The sequence below is a fragment of the Oryctolagus cuniculus genome, chromosome 9, assembly GCF_964237555.1.
Source record: "Oryctolagus cuniculus chromosome 9, mOryCun1.1, whole genome shotgun sequence".
Taxonomy (NCBI): domain Eukaryota; kingdom Metazoa; phylum Chordata; class Mammalia; order Lagomorpha; family Leporidae; genus Oryctolagus; species Oryctolagus cuniculus.
The window spans coordinates 54210505-54234730 of NC_091440.1; positions in this window are offsets into that span (position 1 = coordinate 54210505).

Sequence of the window (24226 nt, forward strand, 5' to 3'; positions counted from 1 at the left end):
GTAAATCTAAAATATTGATTGGAAAATGCCTTACTTGCAAGTAGGTTTTGTTGTCAGTGCATTGACTATATTAAATAATAATAACCATAAAACAGCAACATTAAAAGTACATTAAGGACATGGCTTGAACTGACAAAGCTAGGAAATTTTAAGCTGACATGGAAATCCATCATTTATAGCAGTTGCTAACCATGAAGAACTCCCTTTGAAATCATGGTGATATTTTCTGCTTTAAGCACTGTAGAATCGAGACATTCAACAAGACCAGGCAGTGTACAGAATCTACAAAGAAGGCAGGTGTTTTGTGTCTGGCCACAGTGGATTAGTTGAAAGATGCTGTTTCATTATGAATTCAGAATTCCTCAAGCGTTCCCACTTTCACAGGGCATTGTTGACATTTGTATTAAAAAGAAATCCACATTTAAAAGTGAAGTCCTTTACGAACTGCCTGACTTCAATGTCTGTCTTCTAATCTGTCCCAGTCATGACTTGTGCTGCATCACTTCCATATCTCAGCTACCATAAACACCAAGTTACTCTTCATAAAATTCTCTTAATTTTAATATCAGCTCACAGAAGTGGTGATAACGAAAATTAACAATTAATAGTGTCTACAAATACTAGCTGATAGAATAAAAATGGGAGAGAACGATCCAACATGGGAAGTGAGATTCACAGCAGACTCATAGAATGGCAGATGTCCTAAACAGTACTCTGGCCTCAGAATCAACCCTTAAGGCATGCGGATCCAGTTGAAAAGCCTATGAGAGCATTTCAGGCATGGAAAGCCAAGACACTCTGGAAAAACAAAACAAAACAAAACAAAAAAACAAAATCTAAATGAAAGAGCTCCGTGAGTGAGATCCCAGTGGAAAGAATGGGTCATCAAAGAAGGAGGTACCTTTCTATGAAGGGAGGAGAGAACTTCCACTTTGACCATGGCCTTGTCTGAATATGATCAGAGTCGGTGAACTCAGGGGGCTTCCATAGCCTTGGCAGCTCATGACAAGAGCCTAGGGTGATTACTGATACCATAAACATGAGTGTCAATTTGTTAAGTCAACAACAGGAGTCACTGTGCACTTACTCCTCATGTAGGATCTTTGTCCTTAGTGTGCTGTACATTGAGATTTAATGCTATAAGTAGTACTCAAACAGTATTTTTCACTTTATGTTTCTGTGTGGGAGCAAACTGTTGAAATCTTTACTTAATGTATGCTAAACTGATCTTCTGTATATAAACAGAAACGAAAATGAATCTTGATGTGAATGTAAGGGGAGAGGGAGTGGGAAAGGGGAGGGTTGTGGGTGGGAGGGATGTTATGGGGGGGACGCCATTGTAATCCATAAGCCATACTTTGGAAATTTATATTCATTAAATAAAAGTTAAAAAAAGGATTTTATTTTCAACATTTTTTAAATTTTGGTCATTGCAACAATCCTGAGTATTACCTATTGATATAGGTAATTGTTTTTGAGAAATAGCTCTGTGAAAGGCACCTCCATGAGTTACTTAGAGTGTTTAAATCATTGTTTGAGAAATCCAATGTCAAATTTATACCATTACCACTCACTAGAACTTTTTTTTGAACACTGAATTAATATAATTAATCAAATGCTGGTTAATTAATAAGGTGTGTATCAAATACTTATATAATAACATATTTATTAGATAAAATATATTGAGTTTAAAATATAGAGTATGACAAGTCAATAAAATAATTTTAAAAAGAGCTTGAATCAAAATGTAGTTGATGGTACTTCTTTATGTAATGGAAAAATGTGTAGTTCTCTATATGTCTATGTCCTCTGATGTTACTGATACTTGATGTTAGCCACATGTGCTGGTTTATGCCTGAAGCAAGTGATTGGTAGTGAGAACTTTGTATGTCTTTATTGCCTTTGTAGACTTAGTAAGGGTAAGAGACTCAAAGTCTTCTGAAGATGTGTGAAGTAATTGTGTCTTCAGACTGATCGTCAAATTTTAGAAAAGAATGAGGACATGGAAACTGACCACTTCATTTATATTCAAGAAGAACAATTTTCTAGCCCTCTAGTTTATGATGACAAAGCAATGATCTGGCAAGAATTATCTGGAACTCATGAAAACAAAGGGAAATAGATTCTTTGGCAGACTTATAAATGCAATAGAAATGATTAAAACTTTTATTTATGTGAACAAAACAAAAATATTATGTGAAATTTAGTTTTCTGTTAATATGGCACACCTACAAATGTACTCATAGGTATGTTTATAGATGCAAAAATAGAATTTGGAGACTTATAAAGCATATTAAGTAAATTTGGGATTTTATATTTTTGTCTACCCTACTTTCAGTACCAATTTTTCTAAGAAAAATTGCTAAAACTGCCTAATTTATACAAAAAAATCATTTCTCACAGTTTTGGAGGCTTGAAGTACAAGATCAGCAAGTTAGTGACTGGTGAGAGCCTCTCTCTGCTTGCAACATGGTGCATTATGTGTGTGTCTTCATTTGGTGGAAAGAAGACTGGCAAAAATGGCCTGGCTAGTCCTCTCAATCCTTTTATAAGGATCCTAATCCCATTCACGAGAGTGGAACCCTCTAAGGAGTCCATGTCTTAATACTACCACATTGGGACTTAAGTTCTAATGTACAAATTTTGAATGACATGTATCTTCAGACCATAGCAACAAGTTTAATATTACTGAATAAACAGAGCAATGTGAATGCTCTTATGGAGTGAATGATTGTGTCCTACCCCAAAAGTTATAAATTTATATAGTAAAGCTCTAACCTCCAATGTGATTGACTTTGGAGATGAGGCCAAAATTTGGAAAGTATTTAGGTTTAGAGGAGATCTCAAAGGTAAGCCCTCAATGGGATTAGTGTTTTTACTACAAGAGGATAATCAACAAGTTTGCTCTCTCTTTCTCTCTCTTTCTCTCTCTCTCTCTCAACGTCATGTGAGGACACAGAGAGAAGGTGGAAACCTAAAGAACAAGAAGGAAGTCCTCAACAAACCCAACTATGCTGTCATCCTGACCTTGGGCTTCCAAATAAGTTTCCATTGTATATACCACCTAGTCAATGACATTCTATTAGTTCAGTCCAAAATTACTAACACAGATGTCCATACTTTATTCAAAGGAAAAGAATAGAACAGAAGGAATATATTGAGAATATTTATAATGATATGCCTCAGGTTTTTTTTTTATTTTTATTTTTTTGACAGGCAGAGTGGATAGTGAGAGACAAAGCGAAAGGTCTTCCTTTGCCGTTGGTTCACCCTCCAATGGCCGCCGCAGACGGCGCACTGCGGCTGGCGCACCGCGCTGATCCGATGGCAGGAGCCAGGTACTTATCCTGGTCTCCCATGGGTTGCAGGGCCCAAGCACTTGGGCCATCCTCCACTGCACTCCCTGGCCACAGCAGAGAGCTGGCCTGGAAGAGGGGCAACCGGGACAGAATCCGGCACCCCAACCAGGACTAGAACCTGGTGTGCCGGTGCCGCAAGGTGGAGGATTAGCCTAGTGAGCCGCGGCGCTGGCCGTGCCTCAGTTTTACATACATTATTTACAAAGCAAACTAGAGTCTGAATATAGGTACAAGTAAGATACATAAACAGAATTAATATTATTGTGGTTAATATTCTCAAAAATCTGGCTATTAAGAAGGGCAACATAAAAAATAAATGTGGTTTTAAAGAATACATACTTACATCTACATGTATAAAGGATACACATATATATATAAAAAGAAGAGTGTGAATAAAAATTCATGAGAACTTTCCACATTAACACAAAACCATCTGTATGAAAATAGTAGACTTTGAACTCTGTGAACATCTGTTAGCAATCTAATACTCCTAAAAGGATGGCATCTAATAAATTTGTTATTTACCCATTGCCAATTTCATCTTACATGAGAAAGCAAATGGGCAACTGCTGGATTTCATTCACTTGGGGGAAGATAATTGGCTGAAGATGTGAAAGTGATGGAAACCTTTCCATTAAAATGGCTGTATCTATTTGGAATGTAGAATTGTGAAGGGCAGAATTGCTCAGCAGATTCAAAGACATACTCTTGACTTTAAGAAAGCAGAAAAGGTAAATGTGACCCTCTGATCTCATCTGTAACTGTAACATGTACATGTGTCAAGAAGTTGAAAGGCTCTGAAATAAATCCTGATGATACATTTCTGCATAACTGCAACTCAGGAGAAAAGTAGGAGACAGCAACTATATCCTTCTTGACAGTCTGGAAAAATCTGCCATAAGCTCTAATCTAAAAGCATTTTCCAAAGATGAAAAGTAAGGCACACAATCAGGGTAAATGCGAATGAAAATCAAGAAATTTTAAGAATAAAATCAAAGCAGTTAAGTAAACAAACTGAGTTAATGAGAAAAGTGCTTGAATCTGTTGTTGGTAGAAAAAGTGTTAACAAGGTTATTCTCATCTCTTAGAGAGGAAAGTCTAATATTCATGGAAGGTAGAATGAAGGCTAAATTGCTGAATTTCTGAATAGTTTTGCTTAGTTTAGCAGAACTTGTCTCTATCCATTGTCTTCTAATAATCTTTTTCATACACTGATAATTCTAGAAACAAGTTAGGAGTTGTTTAGATTGAATTTCTCAGAAGCAAACACTGGTATGGCGGCTCATATAAAAAGTGATTTGATAGGAAATGTTCCAGGTGGAGTGAGGGAAGGAATAAGAATATGCCACAAGAAAGAAGTGTATCCATTTCCTAGGCTGCTGCATCAAGTATTGCAAGTTGAGTGGCTTACACAACAGAAATTTATTGAATCATTTTGGGATACTAAAAGTCCAAGTTCAATAGGTTGACAGAGTTAGTTCCTCCACAGATCTGGGAGGGGAAACATGTTCCACGACTTTCTCTTAACATCTGATAACTTCTCTATCTTTGATTTTCCTTAAAGTATAGATGGATCATCTCATCTCTGCCTTCATCTTCATGGTGTGTGTGTGTGTGTGTGTGTGTGTGTGTGTCTGAGCTGAAACTCACTATTGTTAGAAGGATGCCAGTCTTACCGTATTAAACCTCATTCAATGATTTCCTGTCAACTTGTTCATCTTTGTATAGACTCTGTTTTGGAAGAGGGTGACTTTCTGGAATGCCATACAGGGGCATAGGATTTCAACTTATCCTTTCTGAGGCCAAGCAAGGCTATAATGTCAAGTGAAGTTCCTCATAAAAGTAGCCCCAGCTCCACAGGAATTCTGCAAACACTGCACCCTGAAGCTCAGAGTCATCCTGTTCAGAAACAAGGAAGAGTGATTATTCATATCACTGCATTATCATTCTTTGGTTAGTGACTGCCCCAGATCAGTATAACTTTGCAAGTACTCCCAGGTCTAGACACAGCAGTCTAATGGCAACACTGTAATAACAAACTGTACTAACTGCCTTTTGCTCTTGAAAGCACATTAAAAGCCAGTAAGCATGAAAATGGTAAGGGGATTTGCGAGTCTATGGGCAGACCACTACCTATATTACTTACAAAGTGGTATATGACAGAAAATAGTTCATCATATAAATGCTTTTAAGTCTCTAGAATGAGCAGAGTTCAATTACAGAACATTTAAAGATATATTTTAAATCATTGGCTCACTTTAGCTAATCTTTGAAAAATAGGGGAAACAAAAATGGTTTTCTAATCTTGTAATAAGTGGATGTTTTAATTTCAAAAGGGGTGTTTATACATTTTAGCACATTTAACAGACGACTTGAGAGAGTTAGAAATAAAATCATGTGTCACTATTAGTCCTCATGAATTCATTATGAAGAATGGGAAGAAATAATGTAATTTATTTTCAAATAACTCTGTTGACAGTATTTCAAGGGACTATTTAGAGAGTTACCTAATTGAACAGCTTCAGGGGTGCTGTTTAAATGCTTTCACCAGGCTTTATGTAGTGCACAATTTATCTGATCATTTGGAAGGCTCAGTGTATGTAGATTTGTATAATGATTTACTTGAATTTTGAAAAGATTTGTTTATTTATTTTTTTTTATTTGAAAGGCAGAGAGAGAGAGAGAAATAAACAGAGATCTTTCATCTAGTGGCTCACTCCCCATATGACCTCAATGGCCAGGACTGGGCCAGGCCACTGCCAGGAACCAATAGATTCATCTAGATCTTCCGCGTGGGTCCAGGACCATTTGCACTTTGGTCATCCTCCTTTACTTGCCCTGTGCAATAGCAGGGAACTGGGTCAGAAGTGGAGCACCTGGGAAACAAACAAGAACCCATATGGAATGCTGGCATCACAGGCAAAATAGCTAAGTTTGCTATACCACAACACCGGCTCCCTTTCTATCTTATTTTAAAAGATGATTGTGTTCTATATATTCTGAGTTTTAAGAACAGCTTAAAGTTGCTAAGGAGTACTGTGCCATCTTTGGGAAGATCTGGAATAATCAGCCTTGGTCACCTTCTTCTGACAAGTTCTAACAAGTCTTTTCCATGCTACAAACTACAGAAAGATAATATCTTATTTTGGTCATAAAGGTTGGAGCAAAAGAGTTTTCTATCCTTAGCCACAGTTCTAAGAATTAGACTTACTCATGCTGTAAGTAAAAGCAATTAAGCTTGATTCATTAGGGTTGTATACAGAGTTTAGGACAAAACCCCTACTTTTATCAAAGGATTCCTGTTCTGATATCAATACATCTTAGATAATTTAAAGTTTGGTGTATTTGATTTTATAAAATATATTTTGACATATAAAGTTGCATGGAGAAAGTTATTGGGCAAGGTTTTATGTAGTACAGTTGTAAAGAAGTAAGGAACATTGGACTGTAGAGAAATAGAAGTTGATCCTTAACACAATTGCTACTAGAAAATTAGATTTCATGTGGAATCCTGGGTCTGGGATGATTTATTTGTATTTGTACCAAATTGGGGAACAGGAACTATGCTTTTGTTTCTTTGCTTGCACCTGTCCTTGGCTGTGGGCAGCACCTGAGCCAATGAGCTCCCAAGAACTTCTCAGTGAGAAGCAAGGCTATCAGCTGTCAGTGTTCCCAGAACTTGAAGCATAAGTGGATATGTTTTTAAAGGGGTTCTGAGAGTGAAACACTGTAGTATCCATTAAAGTCATTTGGAGCTATATAGAAGAAAAGATTGAGGGGTGGGATAGTGGGGAACCTATTCTAAATAATTCCCAGAAAGCAGGTAACTGCCCACCAAAACAGTATGGTTGACATTGGATAACCTAACAACAGCTAAAACAGAGTAGATTAGAGAAGAAAACTGATCTAAACACAGAAGACTTCAGTAACCTGGAACTGACGTGTCTAGAAAAGTCAGACATTCACAGTGTAATTGTGGAGAGCAATTTGTTGGGACATTGAAGATTTGTTCCTATGGACTTTAATGTGAAGAATACAATGTTAAAAACTAATTCATTAATCTCTTTTTAATTTTGACTTTCAGTAGAGCTCAGTACAATTGCTGGGATTTCACAGGTAATTAAATTAAAAAGTGAAAGTTGTATAGTCATATATAATAGCATACTTCCAAAAAGTTCATGGAAAGATAGAATTAAAAGATGAATTATTTTGATGCAAAAAACTTTGAAATCATACAAATTTTTGTAATATGGATTTTCTATGAGAGTTTCAAGGTTCTTTGAGTACATGCTCCCTTACATACATACACATACACAAATTTGTCCTTTTTACATTGGGCATAATGTAATTTGTAACAGATTTCAGATTATGTGTTGAATCTTTAGGCTATCAACTTTCCAAAGCCCAAAATTTCAGCAGTTGTTTTTCTGCAAGGGTAATGACCTACACAGGATCTGCTGTGCTCTGTTATATCTTCAATATACTATGTCTTGCTCTGTTTGGGTGCCTTTACTGAAACATCATAGACTGAGTGGCTTACAAACAACAGAAATTATTTCACACATTTCACACATTCTGAGGACTGGGAAGTCCAAGATAAATGTTGCCAGATGATTCAGTGTCTGGTACTTCCTGGTATGCAAACCTAGTGTCTGACAGGGCAGGATGAGATTTAACATGTGAATTTTGCAGTGACACAAACATTCAATAAACAGAAGTAATGTGAACTATTAAGGATCTGAGTCTAGTTTATTTTTTAAAAAGAGACTGTCAAAATATCCAAATGCACATGGAAATAATGTAGTCGTTCTTGACATTTTTATATTAATTTCACAGAATAGGAAACTTAAATTTTATTTTAATTATTTGTTTCTGTGAGTGAGCATCATTGTTAAATAACTGGATTTATCTTTAAGGTTTTTGGCAGTTGTCAGCTATTGTGTATGGATGAAGGTAGACAAATATATGAATACTGCTTCCGATTTTATATTTTACTGTTGTTCACATCAACTGATAGTCATTTATTTCTGAAATTTCATGAATGAATGATGAACAAATGCTCACTCTAGAAGGTTTTAAGTGCTTTTAAATGTTAGATTATATATACATAAATTTTTTAAAAATATATAATTTTTAGTTCAAATGATTTTTACTTTATTGTAAAAAATGAACTTAGAGAATCTACAAAGAAAAACATGGTAAATGAATAGAGCAGAGAACATTATATGAAGACTTGGAAGAAGTAAAATAAAAATTCCTGTTCCACCCTTCTAATTTACCTTTTTCTTTTTTTGCTCTATGGTCTCATTAGTTAAAATATACTTTATCTAGAAACAGCACATCATCTATGAAAGAACATGAAGAAGTGATCAGTGTGCTTAGTGAACCTGCAGATAGGCAATGTTAGATGCTCAAATTCATCGTTATTGCTAACTAATTCTAGAGGTCTTTGTTGTACCATTGAAGCGTATTCAGATTATTGAGATTTAAGACTACCAAAGGTGTATATAATATAAGTGCATATAATTTATAAGCCAGAGTGCTGAATTCCTCCTCAAGTTCATTTAGTTATGAACAAAATTTATAAAATACCTATATACTTGTTACAAAAGCATTTTAGTTGTAATTAGTGTCATTAAATTTTGAAGTGTTACCAAACCCCATATGACAGCTACTGGGGAGTTAGTAGACAACCAACTGAGAAAAAAATACAAATGGCCTTCAAGCACATAATTTTAGGACTGGTAAACCATGGCAGCAGCAAGAAATTAAGTCTGTATTTTTTTTTTTTTTTTTTGACAGGCAGGTAGACAGTGAAAGAGAGAGAGACAGAGAGAAAGGTCTTCCTTTTGTGTTGGTTCACCCCCCCTCCCTCAATGGCTGCTATGTCCGACCTGCTGCGCCGATCTGAAGCCAGGAGCAAGGTGCTTCCTCCTGGTCTCCCATGCAGGTACAGGGCCCAAGCATCTAGGCCATCCTCCACTGCCTTTCCCGGCCACAGCAGAGAGCTGGACTAGAAGAGGAGCAACTGGGACAGAATTTGGTGCCCCAAAAGGGACTAGAACCCAAGGTGCCGGCACTGCAGGGGGAGGATTAGCCAAGTGAGCAGTGGCACAGAGCTGGCCATAAGTCTGTATATTGTAAGGATAAATATTAAAATACTAAGACTTTGTGTGTTTGTTTTTGTTTTGCTAATTAAGAATGATATTATATTTACTTTATGAAAGAACTATCTGGTTAGTGCTAATGTGATGTTTTAGATGAGGGACCTTCCTTTGACAAAGCAAATTTTCCAGTAATATCACAATAAAATTAAATTGTTACAACACTGTGCCAATTGGACTTATAAAGGCAGCACTTACACTATTTTCTTCCAGTAATAATGTCTGAGAGTAAGTCCACAGTGTGCAGCCTGAAGAAAATTATTAAAAGAATCATATTCATTTCCAAAAGTGTCTAAATGCCCTGCTGCTGTCTATAAATCTGATTTCCTTTGTCAATAATATAACTGGTGGTGGCAAGTCCGAACTGTGACTGAGCGTTTCAATCCACAGTTGACTTTAATTTGCTGGCTGATTAATTGGTTTGGGTGAAGCTAGGAAATTCAATCTCTTCCACCTTTATTAAATTGTAGGCGCAGAGGGAGCACTTCGAGTACCGTGAGCAACTGCAGTCCTGACTGAACTTGGGGGGAACTGGAACATAGAGTTTCTCTGTCTTTGATTTGGTTCAACTGACCATGAGGAAAAAAAAAAACAAACTATTTTTCTTAATTGAAATTCCTTGTAAAACCAGAAAATGGATTAGCTAACCTAACCTTCCAAATCCTGGCACTATATTTTTCTTTTCCTTTGTATAAGGACTAGGGTGAGTGGGAAGGTACTCTCCAACTTGAACTAGCTGAGGAATTTAAAAATGGAAATATACTGAAACTGCTGAACTCTAGAGGAAATTATATTGGGAAGTAACTCCAGTATACTAAGATTAGGGTAGAAATTAACTTTTTTTTTTTTTTTTTGACAGGCAGAGTTAGACAGTGAGAGAGAGACAGAGAGAAAGGTCTTCCTACCGTTGGTTCACCCCCTAAATGGCCACCAAGGCTGGCACACTGCACCGATCCGAAGCCAGGAGCCAGGTTCTTCCTCCTGGTCTCCCGTGCGGGTACAGGGGCCCAAGCACTTGGGTCATCCTCCACTGCCTTCCTGGGCCACAGCAGAGAGCTGGACTGGAAGAGGAGCCACCGGGACAGAATCCGGCACCCCAACCGGGACTAGAACCTGGGGTGCAGGTGCCGCAGGCGGAGGATTAGCCTAGTGAGCTGCGGTGCTAGCCAGAAATTAACTTTTGACATCAGAGTAGAATGATTTTAACAAGTGGGAGAAGATATGCGTGTACTGAGAGTTCCTCCTGGGGTTTGGAGTTGCATCTAACAGAAGGCAGACATTGCATTGGTTACTGGAGCCACTGTGTTAATTCATGTAATCAAGCAGTCATTCATTCCATTGTGCCTATATTTGAACCATAGGCATAGGAAACAGAGCAAGAGCCCCATGGTGTGAGAGAGCGATGGAATGAATGCATAGGAAAACACGAGTAATGTGGGCTGCTCTCTTCTTCCCCAGTGCTGGCTCCAACGCTTAGATGAACAGCAGTAATTGCTGCCCAAGTGTTCATCTGATTCTCTAATATCTTTCCAACAAATCACTACCATGCCACTTCCAGAGATCTTACAGTAGCTCACATGTGTTTCATGCACTTTCAATTCAGCTAAATTATCTCGGTCAGATGGCATATGGTCCAATGGTCAAAGGATCTAGGAAAAGCATTGATAACCAGCAACTTTAAGGTTCAAGCAATAGAGCAGATTCTGAAAATGACAATATAAGTGATCAAAGAGGCAAAAAGAAAGTCTGGAAGGTGTGAGGCTATAAAAGCTTTGTTACTACATCCCTCTATTGCCACAACTGTGCCAATATACCTATCCTATTTTTTATATTAAAATTCACTTTGGACATACAGGGATTGTACAAACCCAGTTGGAAGTCATATTTCCTAGCAGTGTTTTTACAACTAAATTTTTGTCCCCAAGTACCTAGATCTATCACTATAGAAAATGGAAGAAAAGTTTCCTTTGAGAGAAAGCAAGCGATAACACTGTCAACTATTGTCAAAATATTATTAAGAGAAAATTCTTTTTTAAAATTATTTTTGTTTGTTTGAAAGTACCGAATGATGGCTGAGTGTTGAGGGGTGGAAACTTTTATCCTTTCATATTTCCTCATGTTATACTTACCAAAAGCTATAAAACAACTAACGTGAGAAGTGTTTTTATTAAGATGCCTGTTTAAATTCTGATATAGAAACAGCATTTATTGATTATTCTAATGTTGTCAAGTGTTATTGTCCTATCCATGAAGCTCTTAAATAGTAGAGCTATGTTCTGAAGAATGACAGATCCATTGGGATACAACACTTTATAGCTATGAATGTCTTCAGCTTAGTTTCTTCAGGAAACTTAATGCTGTGGTTTTTAAATTTTATTTCTAGGTATAAAATACTGAGATAGAACTTGAAAGACAATCATATGGTACTTAAAGTATCAATTAGAAATGATTTTATACTATTAGACATTTTGACTTTTTTATTACTGGGATATTACCAAATAAAGCATTTATTTGAAAAGAATAAAGAATTGTATTGTTCATCATTCAGGACAGAACTGTGATGCATTAACAAGAAATCCTCAAATCCTAATAATATGTCATAGTGAAAAGGATGTTTCTTCCTAAAGTGCACTGTAGCTGCATTGAAGACTCTGCTCCACATCTCTTCAGTCTTCGCCATCATAATAATAAGCTCCTCCTCCTCTCAAGGGATACATGATAGACAATACTATCTTGTGTTTAGAAAACGTAGAGCTGCAAGTATTTTGCAAACAGCACTAAAAACCAATTTGACAAGTCATTTTAATAATGTGACACAAAGCTACTCAAACATAAATTTAACCTCATTTTTGCAACTCATATCTAATATGTATGTGCATGTATTTGCATACTTATGTGTATCTTGAATGTGTTTCTTTAGCTTTTTCTGACATTGGGGCAAAAAGGTGATTTGACACACAATATTTCTTAAGAGTTTATGCATTAAGTCTCTTCTTGTTAAATTCTACAAAACTCTCAAATTTTCTCTTATAAAATTACTAAACCTGATTATTTTAAAGATATTTAATTGAATTTGTTTATACACCTTTAGCATTCTTAAGTGTGTGACATCATTTTCTGTACCAATTTGTTGATTGAATTAGCATGCCAGGATAGGTTGATTAGCTATTGAAATATTATCCATATGTATGCCTATTTTTTTCTCTTGTTTCCATTAACCTCTGTCTAGATATCTGGAAGTGAACTTGTGTCAGATTTAAATGTATATATATATATAGTTAGTTAGTACATAAAATTGCTCTCCCTTCCTGTTTGACTCTGTACTATGAGCCACAGTGCAAGCTTTGGAATATAGTTGATGGGAATTTCAATAAAATGTTCAATGAGATTTTTTTAAGGAGATGAACAAGTTAAATTAGCTGAACAAGCTAACTCAGTATAGAAACCACAAACTGTTTAACAAGACAAATTTGCATATTCAAATTACTCTAGGCAATGAATTATAACACTCGAATATACGTATGCATATATCCCACACACTTATATATACTTTCAATTTCACATTCACTGGATTGAAATAGTCAATGAATTGAATGATGCAGACTAGTAGGTACATCTTATCTATGGATGCTTAAAAGCGCTAAGCAATATGTGAAACAATTATGCTAATATATGCACTAATATATTTAGAGTAATTAGATTCTGTAGAAAAGAAAGGAGACCTTCTGGTGTATGTTAATTAATTAGCTTTGCATTTAAATATCAGTTAAATCTCAGTTTATTTTTTCTTTTAGCATTAATGTATGTATCAACATACATTGAGGAAGTATTTTAAAATGCAATTCAAAATATTTAAAGTTTTTAGAATGCTTTTATAGAAAACTAGGACAAGGCTAAACTTTCTGTTGTTTAAAAGAGAGATTTTTTTTGGTACATGATATATTTATGTGTTTTTTAAACTATTTATTTGATTTACTATCAAATCTACATCAAAAATCACAAGATTCTCATTATCCAAAGCCCATGATAGCATGAATATAAGGCCATTATTTTGTGTTATGGTGTATTGGATAAAGACTCCTGGGTCAGAGACACCTAGAATCCAGTTCCATCTCCTCTTCAAATACCAGCAATCTGACAAAAATTCATTTAACTCCTTTATGGGCCAGTTTCTACATTTGGAGAAGAGGGATAACAGGGTTGTTGGGAGAATTGAGGGTGATAGCAAGATAATATATGTAAGCACAAGGTTTTGCCTATAACAGTGTTCAGTAAACATTAGCTCCCATTTCTACTATGAGAAAGAAATGATAAGCAAGTTGCTACAGAATACATATTACAAAATCCTAAAGTGTTCAGAATTTCATACAATGTATATTTGCTTTCATAATGATTAGCCTTACATTTTGGTATATAGGAGAAACTTTCTAAATCATCCATTAGATTAATGCATATTCAATATAATTTAGTGCCCTTGTGTGCTTTTCTATGTTATAATTTGGAGTAAATATGTAACAATCTATTTCTATCAGTGGCACACATATCAGAATGGCTGTTATGATTTAGTCAAAATACCAACTAAATCAATGATGCTTGGAAAATGACTTAATGTCTCCATTTTATTTTCTGAAAAATGAAAAATATAATGCATGCTGCATTAGGCAGGATGTGTTTCAATTGCAAAGAACAGAATTCCAAGTTAAGACAATTCAAAATGGTCTGGTAAAAATTTTGAATTAACTGAAACAAAAGTTATTGGAACCATTGGATATCTGACACACCAAAGGAGTGAAATCAAAGACACAAGATCACTTAAACCCTCTCCACTCTTCTGTCTCATTTTTGCTTCCCTTTCTTTTGCTAAATATTTTTATCCAAAGAAAGAGCGTTCCACTGGCAATCAAAGGATTACATTATCAACCCTGAGTAACCTCATAAATAAGACTTCTGCATCTTGTGTGATAATAACATACCTACAAAGTGAATCAACATATTTGGGTTATATGTCCATTTCCAGATCAAGGGCTGTATTTATAGATGTAACAGACAGAAAATAGGAGGAGTCTTGAAGATAAGCAGATAATTTTCCTTTTTCTGAATGGCAACTCTTAGTATTTTTTAAAAATCTTTTCCAGAACTACTCCCATAGAAAAATTACCATGATCGTGAACTAATGCTCTGCTCAATAACACATCACCTTGTATTGTTCTCATCCTTTCTCAACATGATAAGGTTTTCCTTCACTCTTTCAGCCCTGCTTTTATGCTTTTCAATGAAAAATTAGCAATATGTGTCTCAGATGGTTTTCTAGGAATCTCATTCTAGGATCATTATCCACTGTAACACTTCTTTATTTTGTTTGCTACTTGTAATATAAGTTGTTACGGAACAGTGTTGCTTTGGTTATTTAATGTTTTCTTCACTAGTAAATCACCAACGCCTAAAACTTCCTGACATATGCCAGCTTCTGGGTGAATGTTTATTGAATTCAAAATTAGCGCATTCCACTTGAGTTATGTGACCTTAAGAGGCCTGTTGCAAAAAGAAGTGTGAGAGAGGTCTCTTCTTGGAGAGAAGTATGATAATGATGAAGTGTGTTCTGAATAATTACTCAATAATACTTAGAAGATAATATTGGTTCCATATTGGATCCTAGGCATTTGTTGTGAACTGTGTTCCACGTAATCTAAGTTACTCAAAATACACTTATAATAAGTCAGAACTCTTGCCTTCCACAAACTTATAAGACTGTATGAAAATGTGTGACTTCACAGTTGTCTTAGGGTTTTCCAGAAAAGATTCCATGCTGTTTATGTAGGTGATTTCCATACTACTGCTACCTTCACAATAAGATAGACAAGCTTACCATAGATGGAAAGTTCATTTCAAAACAAACCACTTGAATTGTATCACTGGAGCCTTTTGCATATTGACATCTTGCAGTAAGCTAAGATGGAGTAGAAACACAATTCATCAGCTTTCTTCTCTGTCCTAGTATTTATTTCTCCTCTCCCATCTGGCAACAAGGGAAAATAAACAAAGACAACAGCATCTGTTGCTCCTGCTGGTTTGAATTAAGCTGACTTAGTTTAATCAGTTCGCCCCCACCAAATCCATTGCTTTACCTTCCAGGTATTAGTCTGACCTTTAGTTTGACACTTCTGTTTGTCAGGTTTACTAGATTAAAAACAAACAAACAAACAAAAACCCCACACACAAGAGCATAAGGCCCAGAATGATTGCAATTAACCGCCAAAGATGTTGAATAGCTTTTTGTTCAGTTGTATACATGCATGCAACATAAGATTTTGTAAATCCAAATTTCCATATTAGTGTGTATATTCAAAGCACAAGTAATAAGCCTCTGATATTAAAAACAAGGGATTTCCCAGAGATTTGTCTTAAATGACAGGCTTTTGAAGCTTTCATGATGGTTGTGGGGTGTTTTTCCTTGATAAGATGGGATGTAAGAGAGATTACTAAACGATTTTGAGTTTCAGGAATGCACTGGTTTTTATGTAGGTCTCAATATGCTTGAGCGCACAAATATGTTCCATAAATCTAAGTTCTCTGGAACTCAAGGGTAATGCATTTACTCTTGAATTCCTGTCCTAATCAGCAAAGTGTACACATGCACACGCATGTGTATGCGTGCACACACACACACACACACACTCAAACACCTCTTAGAAAGACTCCCCATCACAGAGAAAGAAGTCTAATTCCTAACACATTAATCCAAAGAAGTTACAGAGAATCACAGCGATTTCTCCTTACAAAGCTGTCTCTGGGTATTTGAAATTTGTTCGCATGATTAGAAAGCAATATATTATGACTGCAAAATGCTGAGAAAGTTTGCAGTGTTACTTAATTAGAAGTTTATACAAAAGGTGCTATGCAGCTGTCCACATTAACCTTTAAATGAGAACAAACAACATGAAAATATTCAAAATAAAAAGTAAAGGAGAATATTCTATCCAGACTCTGACAAAGAAATAACATTTAGGATCTATACTTAAGAAGTTCATATGCTAATTATCAATTTTACTCATAAAAATATAGTTAGTAAACATTGCCCCCCAAAATGATCTAAATCTTATCTATTAGTTCCAACAACTTGAAATTCAAGCAGTATGTTTTATAGTTAATGAACATAAAGTTTACTGAGTTAAAGGTTAAAATATACTACTGTTATAGCTACCCATTTTCAGCAAATAGGCACTATTTTTTTTAAACTAACATTCTGTTACTTGCTACTTTTTTATAGCAATGAACAGTTGTGTTTTGCTTAAACAACAGTTGTGAAATGTCTTGTGCTGATACTTGGTAAAAATGGAAATATCAACATTGTTTATGTAAGGTTTAAAGCCGTAAATCAGTCAAAGGTACATTCTGTTCTTCAGTCTACCTATTAAGTATAAATGGGCTTTCCTGATTGGTGTGACATTTCGCTTGACATTGTCAAATAACAAAGACAGTAATACCCATTTAAAAGTAAAACAGAATGAAATGTTCATGTTTTTTGTCAAATACAGAACAAATGATCCTTATAAAAATAAAGCACTTTGCTACTCTCCAAATCGTCCAACATTCAAGAGCGCATTTACCACAAGTCATTAAAGTAATTTTGTTACGAGTGATATTTTTTGTGTACTAGTGATTTTTTAGACTTTTTATTAAGAATGTGAAGTATTTTATTCTTCAAATTGAAACTCACTTAGTAATAAATCAACTTCGCTGAATGTTTTAAAAAATAACTTGCTTTAAGAATGCTTTCCTTGATTCTACATCTCTTCCCTTTTACAAACTCATGGATGTGGAAAACTAAAATTTGTTAAGTGCCTACTGTCTGACAAGCATTTCACATACATTGTCCCATAACATTCTTATGCCATCCAGTAAACTGTATTGTTAATCTCATTTAATTTAATGGAGTCTAAATGAGATAAAGAACTCCTGCATACTGTATGGCCTGGCTGCTCCCTATGTGTAGGAGTAAAAAGCAGACTGTATATTTGTACATTATTTATTTTTGGTTTTTTTTTGGGGGGGGATAAACACTGGCTCTATCACACAGGAATGTGCACTTGGGGTGAGTGAAGTCAAAAACTTGGAAGTTTGTTACTAATCTTCTATTTTTTGTTGACTCACCAACCAACCTCAATCACTGTAAAATGGAGAAAATAAGTCCATCTAGAATTGTTGTAAGGTAAAGATTTTGTGCATATGTCTGTCACAAATCAAACATTCTACAAATAGTATTCTACCCTGGGAAGGCAGAAGAAGATGGCTCAAGTGCTTGGATCCCCTGCACCTGTGTGGGAGACTGGGAAGAAGCTCTTAACTCCTGTCTACAGGCTCCCGGCTCCGGGCTTTGTATAGGCCCAGCTCTGGCCATTGTGGCCGTTTAGAGAGTGAACTAGAAGATGGAAGATCTTTCTATCTTTCCCACTCTCTCTGTAACTCTGCCCTTCAAATAAATAACTAAATCTTTAAATAAAAATAAAAATTTATTGTAAATAAAATTATAAATTCTATTTGATATTTCATCATAAATTAGAAAGATATGAAATATAATTGCATATAACAGAAATTTGTATAGAAATTTAATAAATGTTAACATAAAAGCAAGAAATGACTATTTAATAAAGTTATCAAAAAATACTTTGGGGCCGGCGCCACAGCTCACTAGGCTAATCGTCCGCCTTGCGGTGCCGGCACACCGGGTTCTAGTCCCAGTCGGGGCGCTGGATTCTGTTGCGGTTGCCCCTCTTCCAGGCCAGCTCTCTGCTGTGGCCAGGGAGTGCAGTGGAGGATGGCCCAAGTGCTTGGGCCCTGCACCCCATGGGAGACCAGGATAAGTACCTGGCTCCTGCCATTGGATCAGCACGGTGTGCCAGCCGCAGCGCGCCAGCCGCAGCAGCCATTGGAGGGTGAACCAATGGTAAAGGAAGACCTTTCTCTCTGTCTCTCTCTCTCTCTCACTGTCCACTCTGCCTGTCAAAAAAAAAATTAAAATAAAAATTTAAAAAAAAAGAAAATATACTTTGGGGGCTGGCACTGTGGTAAAGCTGCTGCCTTCTGCAATGGCAACCCATATGAGTGCCAGTTTGAATTCCAGCTGCTCCTTTTCGGATTAAGCCATCCTAGAGACGCTGATGGCATGGGAAAACAATAGAAGATGGTTAAAGAGCTTGGGCTCCTGCTACCAACCATGCGGGAGGCCTGGAAGAGGCTCCTTGCTCCTGGCTTTGGACTGGCCCAGCTCAGACCATTGTGGCCATCTGAGGAGTGAACCAGTGGATGGAAGATATGTCTCTTCTTCTGTCTGTAATTCTACCTCTCAAATAAATAAATATTTAAAAAATAAATCTTTTAAAAGATACTTTGAGCAGAATTTCCCTTGTAAATTCACTTTTGGAATCTACCTGCCCTCTAGTTTATTTGAAAGTGAATTATAAGTATATAAAGTGATTACTAGATATTTGATTTGAACATGAGACATAATGTTGCTAATACAATTAACATAATGTAGTCTCAGTAACTTCTGTATCTATAGCAATATGAAGGGATAGTTGATGTGGCACTTGGGAACTCTAAAGCAATCATAAGGGTCATGCATAAGAGTACTAGTGTTATTCAAATTTTTGAAAATTGGTTATGACTTACATATCAAAACCTCTCATAATATCTAATTCATCTCTGTATCAATTTGATAAACTGCTTTGAATGTATAAACAGAAATTTAATATTCTTTGAATATTTTTCTATATTTCATTTTATTGGAAGAAAAATTTCCATGAATTTTGTTAGTCAAGTTTCTAAGAAACCTTCAACATTTGTTTAAAATATAGATGGCTTAAGAAACTTTTAGAAATATTTTGTCTATTCCAATGATGCAAGGGAGAGAAAGTGACAGAATTAGAACGATGAAATATCAATTAAGAGTAGATAGTGAAAAAGCCAGAGTTGAAAGGAGTCAGGAAGAATATTTTGTTTTTAGAAGGTTTTAGTTTTGTAATTTAAAAATGTTCACTATGAAAAATGTCAAAAAAAACCAGAGTAAAGCATCCCTGGATTATTCCATCACCTACATGAAACCACTATCCAGATTTTGTGACCTCACTCTTGCCTGATTCATTCCCTTCAGATACAATCTTTCAATCAATTCTTAAGCAATTTCAAGACCATACATAATTTTACTCATAAATCTCGGGACCTGTATAACTCTAAATCATAGGCACTGTCTTATATACATACAAAGCCAATTTTAATATCTAACAGAATTTTTGATTCTTTCAATCTCAAATCTTAGAAGACCTTTAAAATTGAAATATTATCCTCTCTGCAGTTTAAATTACTTACATGTTTCCAAGTTTATTATTATTTGTAATGTTCTTGGATTATCATACTTGTTGCTATGTAGTTTATTTTTTTTTTCTTTTCTCCTTTCTTTAAGAAGATTTATTTTATAAAAGCAGAATGACAGAGAGAGACAGGGCAGATGGGATAAAAGTAGAAAGCTTGCATCTTCTGGTTTACTCTCCAAACAACTACAACAGCTGGGGCTGGTCCAGGCCAAAGCCAAGAGTCTGGGATTCTTTATGAATCTCCTATGTGGGTGGTAGGGGCCCAAGTACTTGGACTAATTTCTGCTGCTTTCCCAGGTGCATTAGCAAAGAGATGGACTGCAAGGATAGCAACCCCTCCCCTAACAGGTGCTTGGATATGAAATTCCCCAGTCCAATGCACTGCACCACAACACTGGCCTCTTTTCTCCTTTTGTTACCTCTGTATACTATTGATATTTAATAGGGGTACTATCCTGGACTTAGATAAAACTAATTGCATTGCATCTTTGTTTTCTTCATGAGTTACACGTGATTTTTATTACTATCACTATTATTATTTGTATTTTTTTATTCCTCAGGAATTTGTTCTTGTGTATATATGATGTATGTTTAGCTGCTGCTTTTATTGGTCCTGTGACTTAAAAGCAGACTCCCAGAGTTTGTGTTAGTCCAATTTATATGCATACCCCATGGAATCACCAGCCTTAATCTGGATTTACTATTTTGTTGTTAATAAGTCATATAAAGGAAAAATGCAGATGTTGGAAAAGTTTCCTCAAAAAATTGAAAGCAAAGCAAAACAAAAGAAATTACATCCTAATTTCATTTCATTTTCAGTTATACAGGAAAATATACCTGGGGTCCATTGAGAGGCAGGCAACTCCAGCAGAAGATTAACATGCTTGTTTTCCCCACTGTATCTAAGAACCATTCAAGAAACTTAAGGCAAACTTAACTCTTCATATTTACAACTAATTCTGCCTATGTTATAAGAATAATAGTTCTGATTGTTCAACATTATTTTGGACTCCTCATTATACTGACTATTCTGAATCATATGTGAATGCATTAAAATAAAACTCTGTAATTGTAGTTCTCCTGATAACCTGGGAAGCAAAATGTGAATTTATTTAGGCTCTCACAATAGTACAAGATTTTGAAAACAAAATATTAAATCATCCACTTTACTTTATCTTGCTTAAAAGAATTTCTGGCCTTCTCTGTACTGTCAATTGTCAATAGACTAATTAAAACATAGTAGTACATTCTATTGCCCAGTGTTTAGATGATAAAGGTCAACATAGTAGCACAGAACTTTAACTTAAAATTTATTTTTAAATTGCTAAGAAATAATAACTGTGCTCTCTACTGTATCTCAGCAATTTAGCAATTGGTAAGAGAAATATTCATTTTCTGTCACAAATTCAAATGAATTAACCCAGATACAACTTAATTGAAAAGACAACTTAAGGAAAAAAAAGAATTAAGGAAAAATATTTTCACCATAATGCATGCACTTGTGTTATGTTTTGCTTCTGGAAACTAAGCAGCTGTGTGAAAACGATATTGTTTGAAGAAATAAATTCAAAATGAAGTCAAGTAAAATAAGAGTCATAAAAGGGTCTAAGTTATACACAAGAGGTAAAATTGATGTCAGTTTTGTCTATTTAAGCATCTTTGTGCTTTCAGAGAAACTATGTTAATATTTTTGTGAAGTTAAATTTAGGTTTTAGGTGTGGATACTTTGTTAACAAAAGAGTATTTATAGGGGCCAGCGCTGTGGCATGGAGGGTAAAGCTGCTGCCTCTAGTGTCAGCATCTCATGTGGGCACCAGTTGAGTGCCGGCCACTCCACTTCTTATCCAGCTCTCTGCTGTGGCCTGGAATAGCAGTAGAAGATGGCCCAAGTGGTTGGGCCCCTGCATCCACATAGGAGACCCAGGGGAAACTCCTGGCTCCTGGATTTGGATCGGCTCAGCTCTGACCATGTGGCCATTTGGGGAGTAAACCAGTGGATGCAAGACCTCTCTCTCTCTCTCTCTCTCTCTCTGCCTCTGCCTTTCTGTAACTCTGCCTTTAAAATAAATAAATATATCTTTTAAAAAAGAGTAAATATAAGATGTTTAACTAATTGTTAAATTGCTTACATAGCATGGAGAATATGGTTATAATTATTTCTGAAAATTTAAAAATAAGCAGTTAAAAGTTGTATGCCATTATGTTGACCTTCATAATCTTAATATTGGAAAATAGAATGTGTTATTATGTTTTAGTTAGTCTATAGACAATTGACATTATATATACATACAGAATACATGTATGACTCAAATATTCTAACAGTTTATACAGCATTGTAAAATCATCTTTAGATATCATTTTAGGTTTAGATTTGTGAATCATTTTCAATGTATTCAAAATAATTTTAATTCTCACTTTAATTTTTGTATTCTATTTTAACAATATATAATTCACATAATTTTATTCATTCACATAACCTTATTGTAGGAAATGTGATAAAAATACTTGACTTAGTACACTCTCACTATCTAATTAATACCTAAGCTCTCCTAAATATCATTTGATTTGGACTCTTGACTACCTTTCTTTAGACAATTATAATTTCTTTCTAATACCCTTGAGATAGCCACTTAGGTATATCCATATCCAGATACCGCTTATCCAAAGCATCATTCACTAAAGATCCACTTCTTTTGTTCTTTCTCCTCTGAAAATATACACAACACACACACACATGCACACACACACACAGGTTTTACTATCACAACTTTCATCTGATCAAGCATTGCCAGTCTCCATTTTGCCCCTTTCATCCTTCAATTTGCTTTATTTACCCTATCTATGCTTCAGGTTTTATTATCTGCTTACTATCTCTCTCCATGCCGTCTCACCATCCTCATTCATTTTTGTCTGATAGGAGTCAGGTGATATTTGAAATTTACTGATCTGCTTTATGGCTCACACCTCTGGGTCTTATGTGACTGCATCTCCTAGTTCTGTAGGCCTCATCCACACAGGAAAGTAAAGTAATGAAGATCATGAGATCAAGAAAAATAGTGTAGATTTTACCCAATAATAATTAATGGAAGACTTTCTTTGGATAATTCGAAATTATCAGGACTTTATTAGTTATATAAAGGGTCTTCAAAAAGTTCAGTAAAAGTGCATTCAAGGAAAACATACATACATTTAAAATTTTTTGCACCGAACTTAAACTTACCTTTTAGCTAACTATATTTTTCATGAGTAGTTTGGAGTCTTCTCATATTCTGCAGGTGCAAAAGATTTGAGGACACAATTTTGTCTATTTTTGTGCCTTCCCTGAATCTTCTTGCTTGTGGCTGCCCATCTTCCTGTTTTTCAAACTTCGCTGAATCTTCACTTAGCCTTGTCTTTTTCTTTTTTCTCAAAGATCACTTTTGAGACCTGGCTTCATCATTTACCTTTTCCTTTTCATGTATTTACCTAAATGGCTTCAAGTCAGATTTCAAGACATGTCTTTTCAATACAGGAAGGGAGGAAGGGGGGGAGGGAGGAATGGAATGAGGGAAAGGGATTGATTGTGTCTGAGGGAAGAGATAATAAGGAAAGAGATGGGGCTGGGGGAGAGGGGAGAATGTGTGCACGTAGTACTGCAGTTACCATAGTGCTAAAAAGCACCAGCATCTGATGTCTTAGTGCCTGGGTTTGAGTACCAGCTGTGCTCCAGATTCCATATCCTTGCTCACATATACCATGGGAGGCGGTAGATCAAGGCTTAAGTATGTGGGTCCTTGCCACTGATATGAGTTCCAGGCTTCTGGCTTCAGCCTGGCCCAACCATGAGTGTTATAGGCAGTCAGTCAATAAATGAAGCATCTCTCTCTTTCCCCCCTCTCTCTCCTTCTCTCTCTGCTTTTTGAATAAACAAGTAAATCAAAATATTTTAACAAAAAAATGCTTGATGACACTAAGGCAAACTTATTATATATAAAAACAATGGTAAATTATCACTTTGTCCTCTTTTTCTTTGCCTCAAATGCAACTATATTTCTAAAATGTGTGAAAAATACTTACACATCCATTTTCTCATTTTATTGAAATTTAGTCAAGCAGATATGATTCTCACACAAAATTATGTATGCCAGACTGCATATAAATGTATTATAAATGTACTGAGAAGCTTGACTGTTTAATTCCCTAAATTCATTCAAGATTTCTACTCAAAACCTTCATAACCTATTACATTTTCAATATGGATTCTGCCTCATCAGAGTTTCTTTTTCCACAATACCCACCTCCATACCTGTTTGTGGTATAATATCTGTGTTCCCTTGTCTGAAGAAACCTCAAA